Here is a 6,963-nt window from a genome sequence, read left to right as displayed (position 1 = left end):
ATGGTGGGCGCCAATTGCCGTGGTTCTAAGTCTGATAGTAGTGTAGGGGGGTACGAATGGAGAGGAAAGGTCCTAGCTATGGAGTAGTCGTATACGTAAGAGATTTACGAGTTCAGGCCCTTCCCGGAGGAAGTAATAGCCCTACGTCTCGGAGCCCGGAGGCGGTCGACTGGATTATGTGTATATGAGTTACAGGGGTGCGAACCCTTTACACTAAGGAGGGGGTGGCTTATATAGAGTTCACTAGACCCCTCCGTCCCTCAGTTATGTAGGGTTTAAAGTACATTAAGATAGGGAGTTACTGGTAATGCCCTGCATAAAGTGCTATGATGACCATAAAGGCTACTTAATGACCGACCATTTGTGTGCAGACTAACTTTAGATCTCCTGACGGTCGAGTGGTTGGCTTCATGGTCGAGTGTCTTCGAGTTCGTCGAGTGGAATCCTTCCAGATCGACTGAAAGGTGGTTTCTTCTAGAGATGTCCTTGGGGAGGGTATCTTGGACAGGTATATGACCCTACCCTAGGTACATGGCTTCATCAGCAGGAGCTGTCCGAACTGGCCCATGAGTATACGGCCATGGGGGTCCTCAGCCCAATCCAACTGATCGGGAGACGACGTGGTGAGTACCCCCAAGTCCAGGACACCATCACCCCCGACCCTGGATTCGATGCTGCCCCCGCCCCCGACCTCGACGCCGCCCCCGATGTCACCCCCGACCCTTACCCCGATGTCGCCCTCCGCCGCACGCCCGAGCCCCGACCCCAACCTCGATGCCGCCTGCCCCTCCCTCGCCGCAGGCACCCGAGGTGAGCACACCTGCTCCTCCCCTCCCCTACCTCTGCCTAGGGTTCTTCAAATTTTAGTTGCATCAAATTAGTTAGGGTTCATGTATGGGTGGAAACGAATCGGACACGGATGTTATAGGATACGGATGCGGCTCCGATGTTTTCTTAGATGATGAATAAACACTATTGTAATGGATAATAGTTTCTAAGATTAATCATAAAACGAGTAAAGTTTGACCACTTATTTCACTTTTAAGTTGGATAATTGGAATATCCGCTACCACTTTCCACCCCTAGGTTCATCAAATTAGATGGTAATTAGGGTTCCTATGTACTAATTAGTTAGTAAGAACTAGGTACTAATTAGTTACTAGTTTATTTTTATTTATAGTAAGTTTATTTTTAGTAAGAACTAGTTGAATTAATAGAACTAGTTGAACATGTCACATTTGTTGTTATTTTTTTAGTTAAAGCAATTTTTCCTGCATCGATGTCAGCGATGCCTATCCCGCATCCTTGTTGTTGACTCGATGGAGGGCGCCTGCTTGACCAGATAGGCCATGTCCGGGACTAGGATCCGCCGGGCTGGTACTGGGAGGCGCTACCTACCGGGGGGCGCAACTTGGTGAGGAGTCAGCCCGTCATTGACCCGAACCTTCATTGGTGGCGGTTGCATGGGCCAGTGACGGTCGAGAGGCTTGAGGACCCCACGGAGGTGGTACGTCACCGTCTCATCGAGGAGGACGCGCACGTCCGTCGCTACTTGTTTGCGCTGGAGCACAGGTTCTCCAATACCTGGCAGGTTCTCCAGGGATCTCACCGGAGCTATGATCCTGTGATGGTTCCTTCTCTTTGGGTGTCCACCACCCGCGCCGATACCCGTCGTTCGCTAGGGTTTTAGTTGTATTAGTGTTGTTATATGTATGATACCATTCGGGATGTATTAGTGATAATATTCGATGATGTACGGATGCAAGAGATGATTTACTTTTGCTTATTGAAGCATGCTAATTTGAATACTTATTTATTTTATGATTTGGTTTTGCTTATTGAATGCTCATCTCAATATGAGTCCTATAAGATATTCTGAAATGTATATCTTGTGTTGCTCAAATAGGATATGTGCTTTCCCAAGTGGCCGGTCATGTTTGCAGGTTACACCTCTGAGTGGCCTATGTTTTGCCGGAGTGTTGATTCATTTCCGTTCCAGCAAATTTCAGGCGCTCGATATGTCCTATTTTAGCAAAGGTCATGCCAGATTTTTCCGTGAATTTTGGCATGACTTGTGCCATAATATGTAGGAAGTATCGAGTGCCCCGGATTTTTGTGTTGAGTATCCTGGTAGTTGTCTTCGATCAATTTTCAATTAATGTTTCAACTATGAACATAGGAAATGTCTAACGACAAAAAGGATTTCGGTATTTGCAAATACTGCGAAGACGAGCACGGCCTGTGCGACAGAATCTTCCTAGATGATGATAAGCGCTTCAGCATCAAGCTGGACGAGAACTTCGAAGTGGATACAGTAAGTCACAACGACAAGTCTTTTTTCGTAATTAAGCATGACATCTGCTTCATTTGCTTCAACTTATAATTTAATTTTTTTACTATTCTACTAGCGTATCCCCTGCCATGCAAGAGTTTTTGTCTTGGATAAGATAGGTTTAGTCCTATGAAAACTACTATGGTGGTAAAGAGCGTTTACTTGAAGACCGAGCATGGTTGTATTTTCCACGAAAAATTATACAACGCAGACGCCTACACCTATTTTGGATGCAAAACTTGGCAAGCACTATGCAAGACTTATGCATTTGAGCCTGATATGGTTATCACCTTTGATATTCGTCCGGAAGATGATATTGAAGGTAATATCGACATCTGAGTCGATGTGCAGACGCCTCCAGTTATACCATTATGTGAGTTTCTCAACCATATTTATGTCTTTGATATTGTTTATTCAAAAATAGTTGACAACTAATTTCTATTGACGGCTTATTTCCATTCAAGCAAACATGTCCAGCGCTTGGTAGACAGGACCTACTATTGTCCCGGGGCTGAACTAAACTGCGAGGAGATAAGTCATTATGTTTCATGGCTTGAGGATCTTCATACTGTCAAGACAAATTATTTTTCTGGACTTGAAAATCTTAGTACTCAAAACGTGTGACCAATAGTGTTCGTACTTAACTACGATCACATCTATTAAGGAAAGATGGTAAGATGTTTACTATTTGTCCTCAGTGCATCTTTTGCATACATTATTTTTAAGCTAAACTTCATTGCTAAGTATGTTACTATACAATGTTCTTCAATAGGGACTCCCAATGAATGTTGTGCCTCATTGGATCGAGACTAAAGTTCGCATGAGAATTGTTAGCTTACGGCCAAGATATTCTACAATGCACTTTAGTGCATACAGGATTTCTAATAGCGCGGAATGCTTAATAGTGAAAGACTGGAGCAAAATTGTGAACGATCACAGAGAAGTACTAGGGGGCAGCAATCAGAAGCGCAGCCCAAGATTAGGAGATAGGTTCATCTGCATGCTCCAACTTGATGAAGCATGAGTGCTACAGATGTTTTATGTTATTTTACCTGAGAGAGAGCAGCAGGAGTGATTAATTAGCTAGCTAGAAATGAGTTTGAAGATGATGATGTGCTACACTATGACTATGATGATTACATTGCTAGTGTTGGTGGTAATGACTATGATGATTATTATTAGCTAGTCTTGGTGGTGATTAGATAGCTACCGCAGCTAGTGTTGGTGGTAATTAGCTAGCTAGAATGAGTTTGAAGATGATGATGTGCTACACTATGACTATGATGATTAAATAACTACTGTTGGTGGTAATGACTATGATGATGATTAAATAGCTTGTGCTGGCGGATTAGATTCAAGTGGAGGCAACATGTGGTGCACATCGAAAGTACTACTAGTCCAAACTAGATCAAGTTTGGAATAGCAGTATACTTTTGACATGCACCACATATTGCCTCCACTTGAACCTAATCCACCTTTATTTGACACACTGTTATGGACATAATGATATAAACCTCATAATTGGTATTGTACCAAATTTGTATAACAGCGTATAAATACACTCAAAATAAAAAAAATGAAAAAACAATACTAGTAGTGATGGATAGAAAACGCGTTGATACTAGCTAGATTAGCAGCAGCGCGGGAAAGAACAAACGCCGCAACTATGTGTCTTAGCAGTAGCGCATGTCGCAAGCGCTACTGCTAAGTAATAGCTGTAGCGCCTTATTAGAAGCACGGTGACCCGCGCTACTAGTGGGCACTAAACCCGCGCTACTACTAGGGTTTTCCCTAGTAGTGCCAGTTCCTCCGTGAGGACTGGGACATCTTTGCATGGAAGCCATCTGACATGCCAGGTGTACCCAGGGGACTGGCTGAGCACCGCTTGCGAGTCGACCCAAAGGCAAAACCCGTTAAGGAGCATCTCCATCGGTCCGCCGCGGAGAAGAGAAAGGCAATTGGCGAGGAGGTGGCTTGGCTTCTGGCCACTGAGTTCATTCACGAGATATACCACTCCGAGTGGCTCACCAATGCCGTTATGGTTCCCAAGAAAAATAAATCACTTCAAATGTGTATTGACTTCAAGCACATCAATCGGGCATGCCTGAAAGATCATTTTCCTCTACCCGCATCGACCAGATAGTCGAATCAACTACGGGATGTGAACGGCTGTCCTTTCTGGACGCTTATTCCGGGTACCATCAGATCCGACTGTATGGACCCGATGAGATAAAGTCAGCTTTCATCACCCTGTTCGGGTGTTTTTGCTATGATACTATGCCCTTTGGCCTCAAGAATGTTGGTGCCACATTCATGCACATGATTAAGAAGTGCATGCTCACTCAAATCAGTCGGAATGTCGAAGCATACATGGATGACATAGTGGTGAAGTCACGCAAAGGTTCTGACCTGCTGACTGACCTTGCTGAAACCTTTGCCAATTTAAGAAGGTATGATATCAAGCTCAATCCATCACAATGCACATTCAGAGCCCGCGGAGGAAAGTTACTCGGTTTTCTCGTTTCCGGATGAGGGATCGACGCGAATCCAGACAAGATTGGAACAATCCTCCAAATGAAGTGCCTAGTACGTGTGCATGATGTTCAGAAGCTTACTGGTTGTTTGGCTGTATTGAGCCGATTCATCTCATGCCTCGGTGAAAAGGCATTGCCTCTTTACCGACTGATGAAGAAGTCTGACAAGTTCGAGTGGAATGACGAAGCTAAAGCAGCATTTGAAGACCTCAAAGCCCTTCTTTCCACCCAGCCGGTGCTTGTTACTCCAGTTAGCAAGGAGCCTTTACTGCTTTACATTGCAGCCACAGGACAAGTTGTTAGCATAGTGCTCACAGTCGAGCAGGAAGAAGAAGGCAAAGCCTTCAAAGTTCAGCGCCCTATGTATTACATTTCAGAAGTCTTAAACCCGTCCAAGCAGAGATACCCTCACTACCAGAAGCTTGTTTATGGGATTTACCTGACCATGAAGAAGGTTGCACACTATTTCTCTGATTACTCAGTTTCAGTCGTCAGCGATGCTCCATTGTCAGAAATTCTGAATAACAGAGACGCAACTGGTCGAGTGGCAAAATGGGCGATTGAACTTCTTCCCTTACATATCAAGTTTGAGGCAAAGAAGGCCATCAAGTCTCAAGCAATTACAGATTTCCTCGCAGAGTGGATAGAACAATGGCAGCCGACTCAGATTCAGTCGGAACATTGGACCATGTTCTTTGATGGATCCAAGATGTTGAATGGCTTTGGTGCAGGAGTGGTTTTAGTGTCCCCACTAGGAGACAAGCTCAGTTATGTCCTCCAGATTCACTTTGATTCTTCAAATAATGAAGTTGAGTATGATGCACTTTTGTATGGGTTGCATATGGCCATTTCACTCGGCGTCCGGCGCTTGATGGTCTACGGCGACTCAGACTTAGTGGTCAATCAAGTAATGAAGGAATGGGATGTCAGGAATCCAGCAATGACCGGTTATTGCAATGCACTCAGAAACCTAGAGAAGAAGTTTGAGGGGTTAGAGCTCCACCACATACCATGATTCAAGAATCAAGCTGCTGATGATCTGGCGAAGATAGGATCCACTCAGAAGCCTATCCCCAGCAACGTGTTCTTGGAGCATCTCCACACCTCGTCAGTACAAGAAGATCCCTTCAAGGTAGAGCCCCCGCAACCAATAAGTTCAACCGACCCGAATGATATTGAGGTTCCAGCTGTGGTCGATTTGATCATGGAAGTCTTGGTGGTCACGCCCGATTGGATGGTACCGTACATCACGTACATTATCAGGCAGGAGCTCCCGGACCACGAGGATGAAGCTTGCCAGATAGTCCGTCGATCCAAAGCCTTCACAGTGATAAAAGGATAGCTCTACAGAGAAAGTGTCACAGGAGTGGCTCAGTGCTGCATCACACCGGAAGAAGGTCGAATGATCCTAAATGATATCCACTCGAGGACTTGTGGTCACCATGCGTCCTCTCGGACCATCGTGGCCAAAGCATTCCGAGCGGGATTCTATTGGCCTCGAGCAAATGAGATGGCAAAAGATATAGTTGACAAGTGCGCAGGTTGCCAATTCTACTCCAACATGTCCCACAAGCCTGCGTCTGCCTTGAAAACTATTCCATTCGTCTGGTCATTTGCAGTCTTGGGATTGGATATGGTTGGACCCTTCAAGACTGGCAGAAGTGGTTTCACCCATTTGCTTGTAGCAGTCAACAAGTTCACCAAGTGGATCGAAGCCAAGCCCATCAAAAACCTTGACGCAGGCACTGCGTTCAGTTTCATCAAGGAGTTGATATTCAGATATGGAGTTCCTCACAGCATTATCACAGATAATGGCTCCAACTTTGATTCTGATGAGTTCAAGGCATTCTGTGCGTCCCAAGGCACTTGGGTCGATTATGCGTCAGTCGCACACCCGCAGTCGAATGGACAAGCAGAAAGGGTGAATGGTTTGATCCTTCAAGGGTTAAAACCCTGACTGATGCACGACCTCAAGCACGCTGCTGGAGCTTGGGTGAATGAATTACCGTCCGTCCTATGGGGGCTGAGAACCACGCCGAACTGGTCGACTGACCGAACCCCTTTCTTCCTGGTGTACGGCGCCAAGGCTGTGCTTCC

Source organism: Triticum dicoccoides, chromosome 7B (assembly GCF_002162155.2).
Source record: "Triticum dicoccoides isolate Atlit2015 ecotype Zavitan chromosome 7B, WEW_v2.0, whole genome shotgun sequence".
Lineage (NCBI taxonomy): Eukaryota > Viridiplantae > Streptophyta > Magnoliopsida > Poales > Poaceae > Triticum > Triticum dicoccoides.
Note: the sequence above shows the minus strand (reverse complement) of the source record.